Genomic DNA, 23,183 nt, shown 5'->3' on the forward strand with positions numbered 1-23,183 from the left:
CAAATATGTGTACAAGTTGGACCCAAGTTTCTTCTCTGGTATCTAAACTTCTGTCCTTTTTTTTTTTCAGATTCAGTGGAGTCGCCAACAGATCAGCTTTTCTTAGTTCAGAGTGGTTGCTGTATCGATAGCGTGGAGTTGTCACCAGATGTGATCCACCTTGCTGACAGGCTGATGAAAGTCAATCTACAGAATTCCACGTGCATGTCGTCATATGTGAATGTTGTTCTTGTTTTCATGCTACTTCAAAGTACTTGTTGTATGTTTACTGTTTGCATTAATTGTTAGGGGCTTGGGGGCGAGGACAGGGCAGCTCAATCTCTTCTCAACCCGAAAGTGATTATGTGTGTTTGGTTCGGTTCTTGTGGTGTTGATGTGAGCTTGGGAATGTGAGCTGGAGATTCTTGGGATCTTGGTCTAGGCTTCTTTCTATTTTCACCCGGAGAAGATCACCGTGGAGCAAAAAAAGGAGCCACAGACAATGAAATTAACATGTTCAAACTGTGGGAAAAACGAGATTTTTGTTTTCAATTACATTTCGACTCAGTCTATCAATGTATTCATGTACATTTGCAGGTCATACCCTTCTTTTAAACACATTTTTAGCCAAAGGCAGCAGCCCAAAACTTGGATTCCGGCACTGTCCACTTCACGCCTTGGACTCTGGCAAGGCAATGTTTTTCTTTTTATTCCTTTTTGATGAAATGGCAAGGCACTGTTTGACCAAAGGATGTCAATCGTGTTTGCAGGCCTAAGCGCAGCAAAAAAACACCGTGGCCAACCAGAGCGTATTCAGAACAAAGGACAGGCCGGCGTGTGCAAAGCACTTCCCCTGAATGCCCAACCAGGAGAAATACAAATGCGACTGCTGAAAATGAATGGAAGACTCAATGACAGGAGCAGGTCCCGCGATTAGCTTCGGCCAATCTGGTAAGCTCCTCATACCATACCGTGCTATGTAGCCCCTGATTCCTAGCAATCAAATATAGTACTGTATATAGGTCCGTGCTATGATGCTACAAACGACAGGAAAGGAACAAACTCAGTGATCACTATTCCAAAGTGTTACAAATCATATATAAGCACTGTATATAGGAAGCAAATTAATTCAGTGTTCCACGTTATTACATCCATAGTAGACAGCAAACAACTCATAAATCCATACATAGTAGGAGTAAACGACTAATAAATCTATTGTTCATGAATGCATGGAGACATAGCACCACCTCACGCGTAAACATGCAAGACTTAACAAACCCAAGTCGGCATAACCCAACGAAGAGGCTACCCAGTAAGAGAGCCTGTAGATTTAGCAAGAATCTGACGGCTTCATCTTCGACTACACCTCCCGTCCTCAACCAAAGGGCACACGGTTGACAGTTGGCAACTGAATCAGAAAAATTCCAGGAACCTTAACGGCTAATAGTTGCAGCAACATTTATTGAACACAAAAATGGAAAACAAAGGCATCAAAAGAATCTAACTACATACCTTCTGCATGGACCTTTTTAACTACAGAATGTAATTGTTTTCTTTGGAATGTGCTCAATCTTCTGCCAGTTTGGATCATCAGTCGTTACACAAGATTGTGTGAACTCGTCACTGCAGTACTTGACTGTAATCTCCTCAAGAGACTTGGGCAGTGTTGGAAGCGACCTCATATTCTTGCATGAGTTTATTTCCAGTTTCTTGAGTGATGTGAGGTGCTCAATATTGCCTGGCAAGGCATTCTTCAAGCTGCAATCCGCAATGCTAAACACCTTGAGAGACTTGGGCAATGTTGGAGGCAACCGCATATTCTCGCAGTAACTGATACTCAGTATCTTGAGCGTTGTGAGGTGTTCCATCTTGCCTGATAAGCCATCCCAGCTGCAGTTGAAGATGGTAAAGTTCTCAAGTACCTCTGCTTGAACTTCTGGACTGCAGCTACCATCTTCCCAGGACAGTATCAGTCTTGTGAGTTTTTCCTTGCCAATAAGATTGACTTCAACAGCCTCCTCCTTGCTCTCAATATTCTCAAGACCATGGATTGCCAGCTCGCCTTGAAGCTTGTTTAGGTGTTTCAGATGATGTGGCTCATACCCTCGCTCCCTCTTTATTCTGAAGAATGGTAGAGTTTGGAGAAAAATCAACCTGCCAATGTTTGCAAATTCCAGATTTGCCTTGATTATTACATGGCGCAAGTTGACTAGGTTCATCATATCTTCACCATAGAAGACACCAATGTACCACAATAACCAAAATCTACCACCTGCATGTGGTAAAGCTTGGTAAAGGTGCCCGGTAAAGTTAGCTTCACAATTCCCCACACACAGAAAGCAAAATAACGCAGATGCTTCAAATCACCAATAGATTCTGGGAATGAGAATGCGTCGTTATAAGGCATGGCACATAATTTCAGTACCCGCAATTTCGGCAGCCTCGTGAACATAGCAAACATCCTCTTGAAGGCTTTGTGCTTGTCTGATTCAACATCTATCCGGCCATCAATGATGAGAGTGCGCAAATTCTGCAACCCATATATCTTCTCAGTAAGCATCTCCATATTACAAGTCCCAACAAAAAGATAGCGGACACCAAGAGGAACTTCTCCTGTGAAGTCTTTCTCTATCCTGAAGCAATCTCTTCCGGCAACCTCCTCTGCTAAATCACAAAGCAGATCATGGATTGTAAAGTAATAAATCTCACGCTCATGTAAATGATCATATTCTTTCCCTCCTAATTGCAGAAATGAGGCCGACAACAATTCATCAAAATATTTTTTAGCAACATCTTCCATTTCCTCTTCAGGTTTACTAGTCTTTATAAACCCTTCTGCCATCCACAACTTTACTAACTCATCACGTCTCAACTTATGCCGCCTGGGAAAAATACTGCAGTAAGCGAAGCATCGCCTGACCTGCTCATCAAGATACTGGTAGCTCCACCATAGAGCTCCCATCGTGTCATTCATAAGTGTTGAACGTAATATGGCAACGCCTAGTGCTGTACGTGACAGAGATTCAGAGTCCTGAAGATAACCATCGCCCAGGACTCCAACCGAAGATAGACTAGGATCTAGCTCGTATGCGTTTATCTTTGTAACCTCTCTTATCTCTTCTTCTCCAAGTTGTAATCTGAACCAACTTGTACGCTATACCAGGAGGTCGCGACCTGGCTATATAAACATGCAACCGTCGCCCAGGATGGGTACGACGTTCCTCCATATGGTATACAGAGCCTAACTCTTCCCATCTAGCTCTCCTCCTTCCACCGAAGCTTCCTGCCATGGCCTCATCCGCCGCCACCTCCTCCCCTCTCTCCGGCCAGATCACCGAGCGCCTTACCCGCACCAACTATGTTCTTTGGCGCACTCAGATCACGCCGCAGCTGAGAGGAGCTGGAGTCTTCGGGTACGTCGACGGAAGCATGGCGGAGCCGGCCGAGTTCGTCGTCGGCAAGGACAAGGATGGAAAGGAGGCAACCATCCCCAACCCACTCCACGCCGTCTGGTTCCGCGAGGATCAGCAGGTACTTGGTTATCTCTTGAATAACCTATCCAAAGAGGTGCTAGTGCAGGTCACCTCCATCGCGCACGCACGCGAACTCTGGATGGCGCTGGCGAGCATGTTCTCGTCCACGTCGCTGTCCCGTATCAACAACATCCGCGCCGCCCTCACCAATGCGCAGAAAGGAACGCAATCGGTGGCCACCTTCTTCGCGTACATGCGGGGACTCGCCGACGAGCTCGCCGCGGCTGGCAAGCCGTTGAAGGATGATGAGTTAATCTCGTATATTCTCAACGCGCTTGATATGGAGTACCAGCCCTTGGTGTCCGCCCTCGATGCCCGCACCACCCCGGTCACTCTCGACGAGCTGTTCGGGCAGATGAGCAACTTCGACCAGCGGGTGGCTCTGTTCCAGGGAGCAGGCGCGGCGCGCAGCTTCAAGTCGTCAGCGAATGCTGCCATGCGCGGCCGGGGCGGAGGCTCCCGCTACCGCGGCCCACCTCGGAGTGGCAAGGGCCGGGGCTCCGGCAACGGAAACAGCAGCGGCGCTAACAACACACGCGGCGGCCGGCCTTTCTCCTCCAATAATCGAGGCCGGCGCGGCAACTCCTCCAACAACAGATCACGCCCTGATGCAATCAGGTGCCAAATCTGTGGCAAGCCGGGACACTCGGCAAAAGATTGTTTGTACCGTTTTGAAGAAGACGAAGATGATTCCTCACAAGATGAGAAGGTGGCCGGAGCTGCTGATGGCTCCTACGGCGTCGACACCAATTGGTATGTCGACAGCGGTGCCACAAACCACATCACCGGTGAGCTGGAGAAGGTGACCATGCGCGACAAGTACCGTGGCAAAGATCACATCCACACAGCAAGTGGAGAAGGTATGAAAATTAGTCATGTTGGTCACTCAATTATTAAAACCCCTCATCGTAAAATTCATCTTAGGAAAATTTTGCATGTCCCTAGTGCTTCAAAAAGCCTTCTTTCCGTTCATCGCATTGCCATTGACAATCATGTCTTTCTTGAGTTTCACCCTTACTTCTTTTTGATCAAGGATCAGGCAACGAAGAAGGTGCTATATCGAGGTAGATGCGTTCGTGGGCTTTACCCCTTGATTCCAGAAATTAGAAGGTTCAATAAACAAGTTTTTAGTGCCACCAAAGTGTCTTCAACACGATGGCACGATCGTTTAGGACATGCATCTTTTTCCTTAGTTGAGAGATTACTTAAGAAAAATAAGCTCCCGTATGTTGGAGAGCGTGATGTTGAGAAAATTTGTGATTCTTGTCAAAAGGCTAAAAGCCATCAGCTACCTTATCCAATTTCTACCATTGTTTCTACCAAGCCTCTACAACATGTTTTCTCTGATGTGTGGGGGCCTGCCCCTTCCTCTGTTGGTAGACACACATATTATGTGAGTTTCATAGATGACTATAGCAAGTTTTCATGGATTTACCTTCTTAAAAAAAGGTCGGATGTGTTTCAAGTGTTTCTGAATTTTCAAGCTCTTGTTGAGCGCCAATTTGATTGCAAAATCCTGGCTCTCCAATCTGATTGGGGAGGGGAGTACGAGAAGTTAAACTCGTTCTTTCGGAAAATTGGCATCTCTCATCACGTGTCATGTCCTCACGCCCATCAACAGAATGGGTCTGCTGAACGCAAACACAGACACATCGTTGAAGTCGGTCTTGCCTTACTATCCGGCGCCTCCATGCCCCTAAAGTTTTGGGACGAGGCTTTTCTTGCTGCGGTACATATCATAAATATGCTACCTAGTCGTGTCATCAACTATGAAACTCCTATTGAGCGTCTCCTCCACATCAAACCCGACTACACAACTCTTCGTGTGTTTGGTTGCGCTTGCTGGCCAAATCTTCGCCCATATAACACTCGCAAGCTCATGTTTCGCTCCAAGCAATGTGCTTTTCTTGGCTATAGTGCCCAACATAAAGGTGTTAAGTGCCTAGACATCTCCACTGGTCGAGTTTATATCTCTCGCGATGTCATTTTTGATGAGACAAAATTTCCTTTCTCTGAACTCCACCCAAATGCCGGGGCACTACTTCGCAAAGAAATTCTTCTTCTACCCTCTAGTCTTACCGGCATTTCTCATGGGGATAATGATTGTGGTGATCCAATATTGACTAATGTTCATAACCAAGTGCATGAGTTCTATGATGATGCAGATGAGAACAGTGCAGAAAACGGTGCAGGACACGCTCAAAATGGCGAAGAAAATCTGCCTACAACGCCATATTTCATGTGTCCACGGCTGGGGGACAAATCCTCCTCGGGATCAGCTCCACCGCAGCCTGACAGCGGATCCTCCTCGGGATCAGGGTCGCCCGGGAGCAGCGCCGCGCGGAAACCCGCGTCGCCCGCCAGCCAGCCGAGCAGTGGCCCCGCGCTTGCCACTCGGCGCCTCGCCACGGGCCAGGGCGATTCGGCCCGCCTCCACCACTCGGATGCCCCCACGCGGCAGCCCGAGATTCGCTGGGCTCATGATGGGCCCCGCCACTACGTCCGCCGCCAGCCCACAGGCGGGGACCGCCAGGACCGCCAGGAGCCAGGTGTAGGCGCTGGTCCCACCGCAGATCCGGCCCTGTCAGCCTCTACCGCTGGCGCGCGATCCGGCGCGGGCCCGCCTGGATTCGCCTCATCATTGCGCCATGATGGGTCTGCGCTGGATGTCTCCCATGGCACAGGATTCTCTGCGCCTGATTCCGCCGCGTCTCCACCGTCTCCAAACCGCGTTGGCACAGAGGATCCTGCTGGCAGCGAGGCGGGGATTCTCACAGGATTTTCTGACACCGCCGTCCCAGGATTTTCTGCATCACCACCGGCTGCTGCTGTTCCACGGACACGTCTCCAAAAAGGGGTAATAAAACCAGTTAATTACAAACAACTGACAAAGTTCAGTTTAATGTGCTCCACAGATGAACCAAGTACTCTTGGCGAGGCACTCAGCGACAAAAATTGGAAGGCAGCCATGGAGGAAGAACACATGGCACTTCTCAAAAACAAAACGTGGCATCTGGTTCCGCCACGACACGGTAAAAATTTGATTGATTGCAAGTGGGTATTTAGAATTAAAAAGAAGGCTGATGGAACCATTGATCGCTACAAAGCCAGACTAGTTGCAAAGGGTTTTAAACAACGGTACGGTATAGACTATGAGGACACCTTTAGTCCAGTTGTTAAAGCTGCAACTATTCGTCTTGTGCTCTAATTGCTGTTTCCAGGGGATGGAGCCTTCGCCAGCTAGATGTCAAGAATGCGTTTCTTCATGGTGTTCTGGAAGAGGAAGTATATATGAAACAACCTCCTGGTTTTGAAAACAAGAATAAGCCGTTCCATGTGTGCAAGCTTGATAAAGCATTATATGGACTCAAACAAGCTCCTAGGGCATGGTATTCCAGATTAAGCCAAAAATTGCAAACTCTTGGTTTTGTTCCTTCTAAGTCTGACACATCCTTGTTCATTTACAACAAGTTGAAAACAACAATATTCGTTCTTATATATGTTGATGATATTATTGTCACAAGCTCATCTAATGAGGCTATATCAGGAATGTTGAAGGATTTAAATGCTGAGTTTTCTCTCAAGGATCTGGGTGACTTGCACTTCTTCCTAGAGATTGAAGTCAAGAAACAAGGAAATAATCTTCATCTTTCTCAGGAAAAGTATGCCACTGATCTGGTAAGAAGAGTTGGGTTACAAGGATGTAAATCCTCACCAACTCCACTGTCCAGCATAGAAAAATTGTCACTTACAGAAGGAAAGCCTTTGGGTCAAGATGACAGTACCAGGTACAGGAGCTTGGTAGGTGCACTTCAGTATCTGACTTTGACAAGACCTGATCTTTCATTTGCAGTAAACAAGGTTTGTCAGTTTCTTCATGCACCCACTATAACTCATTGGACAGCTGCTAAACGCATAGTGAGATATGTGAATGACACAGTTAATCTAGGCCTCACTTTCAACAAGTCTTCATCTACACTTGTTAGTGCATTCTATGATTCTGACTGGGCAGGGTGTTTAGATGACAGACGATCTACTGGTGGTTTTGCAGTATTCTTTGGTCCAAACTTAATATCATGGTGTGCAAAGAAACAAGCCATTGTATCAAGATCCAGTACTGAAGCTGAGTACAAGGCTTTGGCCAATGCCACAGCTGAAATTATTTGGGTCCAGTCCATGCTACGAGAGCTTGGTGTGAAGACTACCCAAGCTCCATGTTTATGGTGCGATAATCTTGGTGCTACTTACCTGTCTGCTAACCCTGTGTTTCATGCAAGGACGAAACATATTGAGATTGATTTCCATTTTGTTAGAGAACGAGTTGCAAACAAGCAGTTGGAAATTCGGTTCATTCATTCTCGTGATCAGGTTGCAGATGGATTCATCAAAGCTTTGCCCACACAAAATTTTGAAGAGTTCAAGCGTAATCTCAACTTGACCAAGTTGTGATTAAGGGAGGATGTTGAACGTAATATGGCAACGCCTAGTGCTGTACGTGACAGAGATTCAGAGTCCTGAAGATAACCATCGCCTAGGACTCCAACCGAAGATAGACTAGGATCTAGCTCGTATGCGTTTATCTTTGTAACCTCTCTTATCTCTTCTTCTCCAAGTTGTAATCTGAACCAACTTGTACGCTATACCAGGAGGTCGCGACCTGGCTATATAAACACGCAACCGTCGCCCAGGATGGGTACGACGTTCCTCCATAATAAGGTCCCGATCTTTCTGACTCCTTCAAAACTCAATAGTTTGTGTCTCACGGAGCCGTGAACCCACTGTTCGGGCTGCTAGAGGTGATCCCTTCAGCTTTTTTGCAATGTCCACTCCAATCATTTCAAGTATTCTTCGATCATCGTCACTTACCCTTGCATCTCTAAGTGCATAATGCATGAGCATTTCAAGGAACACTTCATCATCCAAATCAGATATTGGAATACATCTCTCTTTTAAAGCACCCAGAGATACTAATGCAGCTTCAGTTCGACTAGTCACCAAGATTCTGCTTCCCGCCTTTCCAACATTCAGCGGAGAAATTAAGTTTTGTAGTTCTTCACGGTCTACTGAATTCCTACTGTTGTACCAGACATCATCCAGTACCAGCAAAATCTGTTTCCCATGCAGTTCATCCTCCAGTTTTTCCTTCAGGACGTTACGACTATTGAAGTTATCGCATGCTTTCCCTGTAGCCCCCTCAAACATCTCCCTGAAAATGGTATCCAAATCAAATTTCTGAGAAACATGAATCCACATGACAATATCGAAATGTCCTTCCATTTTCTCTTTCCTACACTTTTTCTCATGATCATAAACACATGCTGCAAGTGTTGATTTCCCTGACCCAGCCATGCCATGAATGCCAATTACAGAATAGCATTTATGACTAACAGTATTTGCTTGACAATGGTCTTCCATCTCATGAAGCATCGCGATTATCTTGTCACGATCCTTATCCCGACCAATTACTCCTATCGGAGGGGCTGCAGTAGTGACTGCACGGCGTGAATTGGTAGCAACAGCTCGCCTCCCATCATCATTATGTCCACCTGGCAAGTTCAGTTGTTTCAAAACTTCACATGCATCATTTATAGCACTTTCTATCTTCTCTAGGCTCTTCTTCAATTCCACTTTTGACATACCACTCTCCTGCAAAAACCAAAGAGCACTTGTTAGCACAAGAATCCCGGTGCATGTAGCTCCCGCTTGCGCAGGGTCGGGGAAGGGTCCGACCACTTTGGGTCTATAGTACGCAGCCTTTCCCTACATTTCTGTAAGAGGCTGTTTCCAGGACTTGAACCCGTGACCTCATGGTCACAAGGCAGCAGCTTTACCACTGCGCCAAGGCTCCCCTTCACTTGTTAGCACAAGAATGCAGTAACTAAATCAGAGGCATGTATCATAAGTCATAGTTTTTCTCTTATTGATTTTCATATCTTTTCTGGCTACTGTTTACGCCGACTCAAATTCTACTAGAACACCAATTCCTAACACCATACAGGCAAAGCATTTCTAACCAGAGTAGCACAAGCCCACACATGTACATGGAAACTAACTCAAACTAGTACTACTCGGACTGGGCATATCTAACTGATTTTTGCAAATAAACTGATTCCTTTGTACCGCCTTTGCGTCTCATGCTCCTCTAGATTGGGCATGGGGAGAGGAAAGAAAGATTTCGTAAAAGAAGGAATAAGTGGTCATGTAGATGCTGGCAGCGCTAGTCTACACTACACTACCGTATGAAGGAGAGTTTTTACTTTTTAGAAAGGAGACCCCAAGCTCTGCATCAAGTGACACAAATTGTGCATCATGTATGAAGAACAGTGCACTGAGAGGCATTGTTGTCCCGTCGGAAAGGACCAAACACCAAAAGTTGTGCTGTCACACAGGGAAGGGGAACTTGTGGAAGATGGTGCTAGCTAGAATCTTTGATTATTCCTGGTAATTGGGCTAATTACTCTTAAGAAAATACTCCCTCTGTCCCACAATATAAGATCGTTTTTCAAGCTATTATATTGTGGGATGGAGGGAGTACTATATAAACTCTTGATTCATTTGGCTCCAAAGAAACTGTGTCGTATCTCTTACTGCATTTCAAGATCTTAATTCTTAACATCTAGTTTATATAACTGTGGTAAACAAGTGAGAATGCAGTCTGATTGGCAGCTATAGTCATATACTAGCATGACCCGCGCGGCGGCACGCCGCGCCCTTCAATACATACAATTAAGTATAACTGAAGGAAATTTATTTATGGTCATTGTACAGAAGGGAAGTGGATGACAGTACATTTTGGAAGGGGCTCATTTATTTTAGCTAAGCATGGCTTGTTGGAAGAACAAATGCCGTGAGATGCCCATACTAAGATAACATAGACCATATACATTACTTAAGCGTGTTGCATCAGATCACTCTAGTGTAACCTCCTGCGGGATTAATTGGTGCGGGTGATAAAATGATAAATGTTGGTCCGCCAAGCACACCTATGTAAGACAGAACGTTTTTGTTTGCTCCGTACAGTATCCTCTCACAACCTTGAAATCACCTCCTTGTAAACTATATTCTTGGTTTCAGAAGTTGGGCTACCACGATCGTCTTCAATTAAAAATTTAAGCCCACTACGCGAAGTAACTCGTGATGCCGCCACATATAATTGTCCATGTGAAAATACCGGCTCTCGCAAATATACACATACTTTAGACAACGTTTGCCCTTGGCTCTTGTTAATTGTCATAGCGTAACACAACCTTATTGGAAATTGGCAGCGTCGGAGTGTAAAAGGCCACTTAGACCCTGCCGAGTTCAAAACTATTTGTGGCACGCAAACACGCTCCCCTTTATGAGAACCAGTTATAATCTCTCCTTCCAACACTCTGCCACCCAGTCGAGTAATAAGTAATCGTGTCCCATTACATAAACCCAACGACTGATTAATATTTCTGAGAAGCATAACCAGAACACCAACTTTCAACGAAATCTTGTGATGAGGGAAATTATTTATCGTAATAGAATTCAACAATTCTGGTGGGTAGAACAACTCCACTTCATCAATAGGATCTGTAGATTTTGATATGGAGTCGTAACTCAAACAATCAACAGAAGCCCCGGGTACACGCTCGAAGACAACACCATTTAATTTGTCCACAAAAGAATTTGTTGGGCAAACAATAGCACGGCGAGATAAATATTCAGCATCATTATATTTCAAAAAGAAGTTGTCATACACATTGTCAACTGCAGCTTCCATATGATCTGTTGTAGGAAACAATAGCATGTCTTCGGGAATGGAAACCCACGACGGAGATGATTCGTCACCTTTGTGTTGCATCACAACAGAACCATCCCCAATACTTTGCACCCAATTGGAAAATAATGCCAACTCCATACGTGCACGGCAGCACAAAGTAGGATTAGAAAGACGCATATTTGTATGAAGCTTAAGAACCTTAACATACTGCCAAAGTGGTGAAGAAATCAACGACGCATTGATAATATCTTCTTTTGTACCACCCTCTACCACAGGCAAAATTTGCCTGAAATCACCACCCAACAACATCACTTTTCCTCCGAAAGGCAGCAAAGCATTAGCTTCATTGTGAACAGACATAATATCCCTCAACGTCCTACCCAAAGCCTCAAAACATAAACGGCTAGTCATTGGCGCTTCATCCCATAGGATAAGTGAAGCCTGCTGACACAAACCAGCAAGCATTGAGCTCCTGGATATACAACACTGAGAACGATCGCTAACATCCACCGGAATCTTAAATCTTGAGTGGCCAGTTCGACCGCCAGGCAACAATAAAGATGCAACACCAGATGAAGCCACTGCAAGTACGACACGCCGTTCAAACCTAAGTGTAGCAATGATAGAATTCCATAAAAAGGTCTTGCCTGACCCTCCACACCCAGAAACAAAGTAGAATCCACTCATGTCTTCGCGAACAGTGGATACTATCTCATGATGTATGACTCTCTGCTCGTCATTTAATTTGCAATACAAATCATCAGCATCAACAGCTAATTTGACTGTATCATAGCTCAACTCCTCAGCAACCAACTTATTGTAATACTCATCATTCACTGGTATGGTACGTGAAGTCAAATTAAATGATGCAAGGCATGATCCATTTCTAGTAAAAATTGAAGCTAATTCGGAAAGCGGACACTCTTGAAGATAATCTTGAGGAACATTATATCTAGAATTACCAATAGCGGATGAAAGTCTGTACGATATATCTTCAGCCATGCTCGGCCAAAATCTTTCAAAAAGAGCACGTCCATTACCAACTTCACTATGAAGCAGAAGAGTCATAAAAAGATGTCGCAATTGGAAGGGAGTCGCCCACACGATAGCTTTATCAAAGATCCTAAACCACTCGTTGTCATCCCCTACCAATCCTCTTGACTGACATGCTTCTTTAAACGTATCATAGACACGGCCATTGTGTGTTCTCAAATCCTCAAAACAGGTAGCACCAGGAACAACCATAAGTAACATCCGAAGAAAGAATAGCTCACCGGTTCCAGGATGCACATGATAAATACGACCTATTTTATTACCCATCTTCTTCTTGAGTTTCCTTTTTGTCCACACCTTATCACTCTCATTCCAAACCCACTCATTCGGAAAATCAAGATACGTTAATGATCTAGCAGATCTATATTTTTGGTTTGCAACAAACCACTCCGTCAACATTGTTTTTGAAGCCGACGGATTATCTCACACATTACCCAAATTGTCTGTTTCAGCAAATATCACTCTATTCATGTTAGGAAGATGCACAACCAGCCTTTCAACCAAAGGTTCCCGCCCATGAATACTGTATGCAAACATCCTCCAAAAAGCCTCACATGCAGAAAGATATCTATGGAAAGAAGAACAATATCAGTACAATCATATTGATAAGGAAGGAAACACATTACATAATTTCTTAAACATAAGTATGGACCTGCACTTTACGTAATCATCAATCTCATTCCTTCCAGTAGGACGGGGCACAGTAAAAACACCAGTTGGCCTGTTGTCAACATCAACACGCATCTGAACGACATCAGGTCCTTTGGTGAGATATTTGAACAAATACTTGAGTAAGTTTGTTTTATTACACCACTCAACATTTATATGGGCCTCAAACTTCTTTAATAATTTCATGTTGTATGGAACAACCCATTGATTTCCCAAACGAAAAGAATCTTGCTGCCTCAATACGTAACGGCCATCATCACGTCTTCGATAAACAGGAAATCCAACATTATCAACCATCGTCTCATCGCTAAAAGACTTAGGGAAACGCTTGGAGCAACACTTATTTTTCATGCAAGCACACTTAGAATTATATACTCCACATGGCCCGTGGACCATGAATTCGTCAACAAGAGCATAGCCCAAAGGATCAATGAAAGGGTCCGGCAATTCTGCACAAATGAGACTGTCTATGAATGAAGGTGAAGGCTCCTTTGTATCGGCCTTCAACCACACCAAGGTATGCATATGTGGAAGGCCCCTCTTTTGAAATTCGACAACGTACAAATCTGCAAACAGAAACCGAATAGAAAGCGCGTCAGCGACAAAAAAATCTACTTTCTTGAGTAAAAAAATGTTAGACGAAAACACACATGCTTGAACAGGCCCAAAAAGAGAACCGTCCTTAACACCATCTAGAAACTCATCAAACTTCATGGCAAAAACCCGAGTAGTGATGTCGGGCCGATCAGCAGCAACCTGCCCAGGCTCAGAAGCGAGCGCGTCAGCAATCTCTTGCCATTTAGGATTGCATGTAAACGTAACAAACAAATCAGGAGCGCCATATTCACGGCATATAGCCATCCCGTCATGATAGTTCAGAAACATATAACGTCGACCACCAGTAAAACTGCCATGCAATATAAACTGAACACCAATATTCCTGCCTATAGAATTGCCTTCACCCATTGCATCAGATACATCTTGATAAGTTTCTGAACGAAGTTTATCTTGCTTCAGGAAATGATACTCCAAACGATCAGATTCAACACAAGAGAATGCATTCACGCTAACTTGCTGACTAAGCCGACCAAAACTTGTGTAAGGGTTGACCTCACCCTCACGATAATGAAAATAGTACCTATAATACTCCAGCATAGTAACCTGTCCATGTGGAATGATCAAATCCTGAGAGGTAAGAACATCTGCAACTCCGTCATCAACATCGCTGTCATCATCGCTGGAAGAACCCACGCTAGACAAACCTGGAATAGTTGATGGAGAGTGTTTGCTAGCATCAACATACTTAATGCCCAAATGGTAACTTTTATCTCCATAGGGAAAAAGAAGGGGGTACTGCAAAGCCATAAGATTACAGTTAAGTGCAGAGATGTGCTTGAGAACACCAGAGTGACTCTCGACAACAACATCAAACTTCCTGCATTGTGGAGTCAAATCACCCACTATAAGTGCAGCAACTTCCCCAGCCGATGGACCAGAGAAACGTGTACCATGCGACCCACCATCATCACCCAAGAAACGTATAGATACCTTAGGCGCGTCAACACTGCATAAACTTTGCCGAGCAAGCCTGAACTTATGAACCAAACGATGATGTGTATTTAACATTGTAATAAGTGCCGCCACAATCTCAGGATCGGGATCAAGAGAGCCACCATCTTCCCTACTAAATACATCAATCCTGCTCTGGACCTCATCAGCTGAATCTACCATATATAATTGTGCAAACTTTGGAGAAAAATTCTCAGCTGGTAAAAGCGGACCAATACGATGATATACGACTCCATTCATCTTAAACACATATGGAGCCACCAACATTAATATTGTGATCAATATAAGTGCCCAGAGATGTGAAACAAAACATGGAATTGTACTGTCTAATCAACCGCATAAACCGGGTAGAAGATGCATCTCCATCAAATCGCATCAAACTGTCCAATGGAGAAGGCCAATCACGAAATTTAGGCAAGGAAACCTTGCCACCACGACAACAGCCGGTGTAAATAGGCCGACGAACAGATGCGTTCGCGTGATATTTAGACCCCTCACGAAACCAGTAAAACGCACCGCACCATTCACAAGTAAGATCTGGACCACCGTAATATGAACGACCCTTACAAATGGCTGGAGCACATAAAAACACAAATCAGGAATACCGCGTAACCATAATCCAAATGGAATAACAGACTTGTCAAACCATACTTTTAAGCAAAAGAATAAGATCCTTTGAAAGGGGAGGCTCCATTCCACGCACTACAAAACATAAACCATGATAGTGAATAACATAAGCCTGAAAAGAAAAAAAAAGAATGTGAGCATGCATGCAAAACAAACCTTTCTTCCTCCCCGATGGATCCGACCGTATGAATCTTCGCTTACATCGATTGCGGACGATATCATGATGCTCCATAATTGGAGTAGGCAATACTTGAAGGCAGAAAAAACAATTAATAATCAGATTTAAAAGCATAACCAACATAATATCAAAAAACTGATAAGTGGAAAACAAACTAGAGTCTCACCCAAGGAAGTTGACCGATAAGAAGGCCCTACGATAAGGAGCGGAACAACCCGTGATCACAATGAACATAAGTGCGGAGGAAGACCGTGCGATCCCAAAAGCAGGAGACTCTGAAAAATTGTCCACCGCACAACCCGCGATGCCACCACAAACAGATGTCTCTTCTGGAAATAATAATCAAAAAAATGTTAATAAATATATTAAAAAATGAAAACACACACACAGTCATGTCGACAACAGTGAACAACCATGCCCGTGGGCAGCATGCAATCTGTAAACACACCATCGCATGCATAACCAATGCACAACGAACATATGGACAACGCAAGTCGCATGGAACATGCACATAACGACACAGCAGCATGCACACGAAACCCAAAAGGCAAACAGACAACTACACCTACTACGTGCATGGCCATACACACCCATCGCTAGCCAATAAAAAAACCCACCCATGCACGTAGTAACATCCGTCACATGCATGGGCCATGCACGACAGCCCCGTGCAGCAGGTAGCCTAGCGATACGCAATACGCAAAAGAAAGGACGGCAAGGCATCGTAATTACGCAAATACCTGAAGCAACGACAGGCGGACCAACAGAAGGAACAGCAACAGGCGCACGAAGACCGATCTGATCGAAGGGCAACCCTACAAAAAAGAAACAACATCTGTTCAGAAAAGTGGAAACCGTCAAACAGTAGCCAAACAAACAACAGAAAACCAGACGCACTCACCAAGAGTAGAATCAACGGGACGTTTTCCCAAGCGGATCTCCTCCCTGCGCTGCCTAGCAGGACCAACGTCAAAGAGAGCACGCACTGAAGAAGAGGATCCTACGCAAGAAAAATAGACTGACAATTAGAACATGTAGTGACGACGCGACAAAACAGAAATCAAGAAACACAAGAACAAAAAATTGAACCAACCAAGAACTACATGACCAATGGGACGCCGAACCGCGCGCCCACCTCGACGTAGTAACTGAATATCCGGCAACTCAGAGCGGACACCAACGTCCACCATGAGTGCAGGAGGATGCCGTTCATCAGTACGGCCAACAAAACGGCCGTCGCCCTGGCCAGCAGAACGACCACCGCCACCACGACGACCAACAGAAGCAGCACGTGTCCCACGGGGCCGACCCGGACGACGGGGGCCATTCAAGCAGGAAGAAGAACGGACCATGTATGGAAAAGGAAAAGCAAAGCGTATAGACTACGGAAGGAAAGCAAAACAGAAGTCCTATTTATAGCCTACGGGAAATAAAAAAAACAAAGAGAGAGAGAGACACGTACCATCGAGAGAAAGAATATCCAGAAAGCACGACGGAAGCGGTACCGACCGAACGCTCCCGAAACCATATACGTGGAACGTGACGGTGAAAACACGAAATAACACTGGCAACGTGGCAACAAAAGGAAATGACAGCGAGGGAAAACTAAAAGAAAGGAATGTTCCAGTCAACCGACACACCCCCGACAGGATCGCCCCTGACTCCCCCCAACAGGATCGTGGGCAAAATTGTTGCGGGCACACATGGAGAAAAAATGACACGCCTCAGATTGACGATCGATTTACTGGGACCACCCGAGAACTTACCACCCCACGTACCAAAACAATGCACGCGTCAGCCCCTGGCTGGCCGATTTGATCAACGGGAAAAATTCGGAGAACATGGTAAAAGGTAGATAGTCAGATATAGGGTGTTGGGTATCTATGTGGCACAAAAAGATGAACACACCCAAGCATGAAGGCAGGAATACCTTATCTTTTAGGAGGGATCTCGGCATGGCAGATCAAAGAGTCTTCTTCACCGAATCCATCTTACTCTTACTGCCAGATGAATTGGCATCTCGGGTCTGCCTCTTGAGGCACTGATACTCAACATCATCCAAGATGTCTTGGGCCTCATAGAGAGCAGACCTAAGCTTGTCTAACAGTGGCTCCAACCGAGCCCTGTAGGTGCTCTCGTCGACTACTTCCATCACCCGCTGCAGTTGTAAAACTTGCATATCAATTATCTTCAGCTTCTCCGTCGCGTTGAAGTCCAGGACGGTGAAAGCTTTGTTGAGGAGCCTAGGAATGATGGGTGAGGCGAGCCAACCTACTGCGGTTACGCCCCATCCTACAGCAGCACTAATGCTAACAGGATCCGCCATTGCAAATGTTGCGGAGAGAAGGCTAGCTAGGCTCAGGCTGCAGGGTCTATAGGCACATAGACCCTGCAGTGGCATGTCAGCACTAGAGCTTTGTTGCTGACGAACGGCGCATCAGGGAGCAGACAGGAGAAGAAGGGGACAGATACTAAGTGGCAGGCCGGAAGTTGACTCAAATGTATGGGCCGTTGGCCCATCTCGTAGGGCAAGATGACCCATGTAATAGAGTGCGTTAAATACCCAATAGCTGAGCCGGAGAAGGCAACGAATTGTAATTGGATCTCGATCCCCTCTCAGACTCTCCCTTCTTCCTTCTTCCCCAAGCTGTACCTCTCTTCTCCCAATTCCCATTCCAATCTCTACGAAAGTACTATGTATCCTTGAATTCGTTCAATAGATCGTGAGCAGAGGGTTCTGTACATCACAATTGGTATCAGATTTGGGTCGATCGGCGGCGGGATCGGGCTCGGCGGCGGTCGGGTTGGGTTCTCTCGTAAAATCCCCGTCCGTTGGCTCGGTCTGCAGCGGCGGAGGGTGGCCACAGTTCTTCGGCGGCACGGGCGGCGTCTTCGGCGGCGGAGGTGAACTGTTCGGCGGCGGATCGAGGGTAGCTCACGGTTGCACTCAGACCCTCTAGGTGTGTGAAATTCCGGTGGGCTACTCGGTTGGCGCTGCACGGCAGTGTTTGGAGCGGTTGCAGAGGAAGGGGTTAGCGGCTGCTGTAAAACTCCCTGGTACTCGCCGATTCCTGGTAGGCGGTGAAGCTGGCGACTACGGCGCCCCCAAAGCCGAATCAGCAGACACGTCTCGTGGTGGATGCCATGGAGATCATCGAGGCGCGGGTGGGAGAACAGCTGCAGCTTATGCAAACGGTGGGCGACAAGTTGGGTAAGCTGGATGATCTGTTTAGTCGCTTGGATTCCCTTGATCAGCAGTTCGCGGCACAGTCAGCGCAGATGCATATTTTTCAGAACAATGTCAGTCTCACAATGAAATCGATTGGGGAAATTAGACAGGAGCAGGCAGCAGCTGCTCGTGAGTCAGGACCGAAGCAATCTCCTCCGAGCGCATCCACCAACGATGGCATTTTGGGTACGCCACCACAGCATAGGCAACCGGCCGTTCCACCACCTGTGTTTGCGACTCAGACTGGGCATTCTGCAACAAAGCATTTTGGGACAGAAGTTCAATTGAAGAAACCGTGGATGCCCAAAATGGATTTTCCCCGTTTTGAGGGAGAGGATGTGCGTATCTGGCTAGATGGATGTGAGGCCTACTTCTCACTGTATGCTATCCCTGAAGAATTCAAGGTCACGTCAGCTACGCTGCACCTGTCTGGAGATGCAGCAAATTGGTTCCATGCATACAAGGCTCTGCATCAGTGGCCGTGCTGGAATGAGTTTAGGATGGCAGTTATGCAGGAGTTTGATGTGAATGTTCATCGCACAAAGATGAGAGCTCTGTTGTTACTTAAACAGACCGGATCAGTGGCCGAGTACAAACGGGAGTTCACCCAACTAGTGTATCAACTTTTGTTGTATGAACCGACAGTGAGTGACACATTTTTGGTGACGAGGTTCACTCTGGGCCTCAAGGAAGAACTCCGGGCTGCTGTTGATATGCAGCTACCCACTACTGTTAGTGAAGCAGCTTCATATGCATTGATCCAGGAAGAGATAGTACAGCGTGCTCGCTCCAACAGAAGTTTTACTACCAGAACTGCCTTCTTCAAGCCGGACACACGCCCAAGCACTCCACCAGCTGGAGAGCTATGGAAAGCAAGGCAGTTGAAGGAGTATAGGCGCACTAATGGCCTGTGTTTCAGTTGGGGTGACAAATACACCCCTGGTCATACTTGTGTGAAACCACCCACTCCTACAGCAGTCATGGCCATGACTAGTGCAGCTGAAGCCATTTTGTCGGATGATATACTTGATGCAGTAGAAGAACAAGAAACTGCTTTGCAAGAAATGCACTTGTCTGTCAATGCCTTGTCTGGAGCTGATCACCCTAGAACCATTCGCTTGCGAGCTCTTATTGGCAATCAAGTGGTACTTATTCTCCTGGACTCAGGTAGTACTCACAGTTTCATGGATTCAGCGTTGCTGCCCAGAATTCAAGTGACACCACAACAACTGTCCAAAGAAATCTCTGTAACAGTGGCCAATGGAGAGAAACTGTTGTGTAATTTTGAAGTGCCCCAGCTCAACTGGTGGATCCAGGGACACACATTTGAGTATGATTTTAAAGTTCTTGATTTGGGAGGTTATGATCTCATTTTGGGCATGGACTGGTTGGAAGCTCAAGGGGAAATGACATGTCACTGGAGAAACAAATGGATCCAGTTCAGTCACAAGGATAGTCTGGTTAAGCTGCAAGGAATTCTTCCACAGTCTACAGAGGAAATCAAGGAGGTCACTCGAGAACAAACTATGAAATGGCACAAAGGCAATGATATTTGGGCAGTGGCACTGATACAACCAGTATGGGACAAAAAGCCTGACCCTGTTCCTGATCCAGTACAACCCTTGTTACAGGAGTTTGCAGATATCTTCAAAGAACCTACTGAGCTACCACCCTCTCGAACTTTGAACCATGCAATACACTTGTTACCAGGGGCCTCTCCTGTCAACTCCAAACCTTACAGATACTCACCACTGCAAAAAGATGAGATTGAAAGGCAAGTTGCAGAAATGCTTAAAGCTGGTACTATCACTCCCAGTCTCAACTCTTTTGCTTCTCCTGTCCTATTGGTAAAAAAGAAAGATGGATCTTGGAGATTTTGCGTAGATTATAGGAAGCTAAATTCCATCACTTTGAAGAGCAAGTTCCCAATGCCAGTGGTGATGAGCTTTTGGATGAGCTTAGTGGCACTAAGTGGTTCTCCAAGTTAGATCTCAGGTCAGGATATCATCAAATCAGAATGTTACCAGAGGATGAACACAAAACAGCTTTCAAAACTCACAGTGGACAATATCAATTTAGGGTGATGCCCTTTGGTCTTACTAATGCCCCCTCCACTTTTCAATGCATCATGAATTGGATTTTTGCTGCTTACAACAGAAAATTTGTTCTTGTCTTCATGGATGATATCTTAATCTTTAGTGAGACCCTGGAAGAACATTTGGAACATCTCAGAATAGTGTTTCAAACCTTAAGAGAGCATCAATTCTTTGCTAAGAGTACCAAATGCACTTTTGCACAACAACAGTTGGAATATCTAGGACACATCATTTCTGACAAAGGGCTTCAGACAGATCCTGAGAAAACTTTGGCTATGGCCAGGTGGCCTACTCCTCAGAACATGACTGAATTAAGAGGGTTTTTGGGGCTCACGGGATATTACAGGAAGTTTGTGCAAGGATATGGTATAATTGCTAAGCCACTCACTCAACTACTGAAGAAACAAGCCTTTGCTTGGTCCTCAGTGGCCCAGGAAGCTTTTAAGAAACTCAAGGCAGCGATGATGACTACTCCCGTATTAGTGTTGCCTGACTTTGACCAGCCGTTTTGTATTGAAACAGATGCATGTGCTACAGGAATTGGTGCTGTGCTCACTCAAGGAGGACACCTTGTTGCCTTTTATAGCAAAGCTTTGGGCATCAAAAATCAATCTCTGTCCATCTATGAAAAGGAGTTTTTGGCAATTATGATGGCTGTAGAAAAATGGAGAGCATATCTACAGCGAGGTCCTTTTATTATCAAAACGGATCATCAAAGTCTGTGTCAGTTGGAAGACCAAGTCCTTACAACTGATGTTCAGAGAAAAGCGATGACCAAGTTAGTGGGGCTGCAATTTTAGTTTCAATACAAAAAAGGCAGTGAGAACTTAGCAGCTGATGCCTTATCCAGAGTAGGGCACTTACTGGCAGTGACCACTACTTCCACCAGTAGACCTGTGTGGCTACAAGAAGTACTTAATTCATATGAGGTGGACCCAGATGCTCAAACACTGCTTCAGAAACTAGCTATTTCTGCTGCTGATACATCAGAGTACTCTCTGGAGAAAGGTGTGATCAAGCATCAAGGCAGAATATGGATTGGAGAAAATCAAGCATTGAGAACAAAACTCATTTCTGCCTTTCATGCAAGTGCTGTGGGGGGACACTCTGGCATCCAGGCTACATATCAAAGAGTTAGGAAACTGTTTGTGTGGACTGGGCTGAAATAAGATGTCATTGATTTTGTTCATCAATGTGCTGTGTGTCAACAAGCAAAGCATGAACATGTGATCTCCCGGATTACTTCAACCACTTCCTGTACCTGACGGACCTTCGCAGGAGATCACCATGGACTTCATCGAAGGTCTACCAAAATCTGAGGGATATACAGTGATCTTAGTGGTGGTCGATAGACTGACCAAGTATGCTCACTTCATCCCCTTGAAACATCCTTTCTCTGCTCCAGTGGTAGCGAAAGCATTCCTACATACTGTGGTCAAATTGCATGGACCACCCCATACTATAGTTTCAGATAGGGACAAGATCTTTACCAGTCACTTTTGGAAGGATTTGTTCAAGCTTTGGGATACTAAATAGCTCATGAGTACTGCCTATCATCCTCAAACAGATGGGCAGAGTGAACGAGTGAATCAGTGTTTGGAGATGTTTCTCAGATGTGCAGTACATGATACTCCAACAAAATGGCATTCTTGGTTACCCTTAGTAGAATTCTGGTACAATACTAATTTTCATTCTGCTTTGGAGTGCTCCCCTTTCAAAGCTCTCTATGGATATGAACCTACTTATGGGGTGTTTCCCTCTTTGCTTACCTCTGATAATGTTGAAGTGGAACAGTGGCTTAAGGAACACCAGGCACATACATCTCTGCTGAAGGCGCACTTACTTAAAGCCCAGATGAAGACGAAACACTATGCAGATCAGAACAGATCACTCAGGATGTTTTTGGTGGGAGACTCGGTGTATTTGAAGCTCCAGCCATATGCTCAACACACTATAGTCAACCGACCATGTGCAAAATTAGCATACAAGTTCTATGGGCCTTTTGAAGTTTTGGAACAGATCGGACCGGCTACTTACAAACTTCAGCTACCGGCAGCAGCCTAGATCCACCCCGTGTTTCATGTCTCTCAACTCAAAGAATTTGTGCCAGATCATACACCAGTCTTCTCCACTGTGCCTGCCCCAGTTGATTTTTCCAGTATGGATGTGCAGCCAGGTATGATCTTGGACATGAAATTAGTCAAAAAAGGTGACAGTGCATTGTTGCAGGTTTTGGTACAATGGACAGGACTTCTAGCCGAGGCAGCCACCTGGGAGGATTACGATACAATCAAGCTTCGCTACCCTACTGCTCCAGCCTGGGGTCAGGCTGAATCTCAAGAGGGCGGTAGTGTCAGCACTAGAGCTTTGTTGCTGACGAATGGCGCATCAAGGAGCAGACAGGAAAAGAAGGGGACAGATACTAAGTGGCAGGCCGGAAGTTGACTCAAATGTATGGGCCGTTTTCCCATCTCGTAGGGCAAGATGACCCATGTAATAGAGT

General features: G+C 45.5%; 1 pseudogene; it reads right to left on the reverse strand.

The window, feature by feature from the left end:
- Positions 1-1,099: 1,099 nt before the first annotated feature.
- Positions 1,100-17,681, reverse strand: LOC123160679 (putative disease resistance protein RGA3; annotated as a pseudogene).
- Between the last annotated feature and the right edge of the window lie 5,502 nt (positions 17,682-23,183).

The sequence above is a fragment of the Triticum aestivum genome, chromosome 7B (assembly GCF_018294505.1).
Source record: "Triticum aestivum cultivar Chinese Spring chromosome 7B, IWGSC CS RefSeq v2.1, whole genome shotgun sequence".
In the NCBI taxonomy this organism is placed as follows: Eukaryota; Viridiplantae; Streptophyta; class Magnoliopsida; order Poales; family Poaceae; genus Triticum; species Triticum aestivum.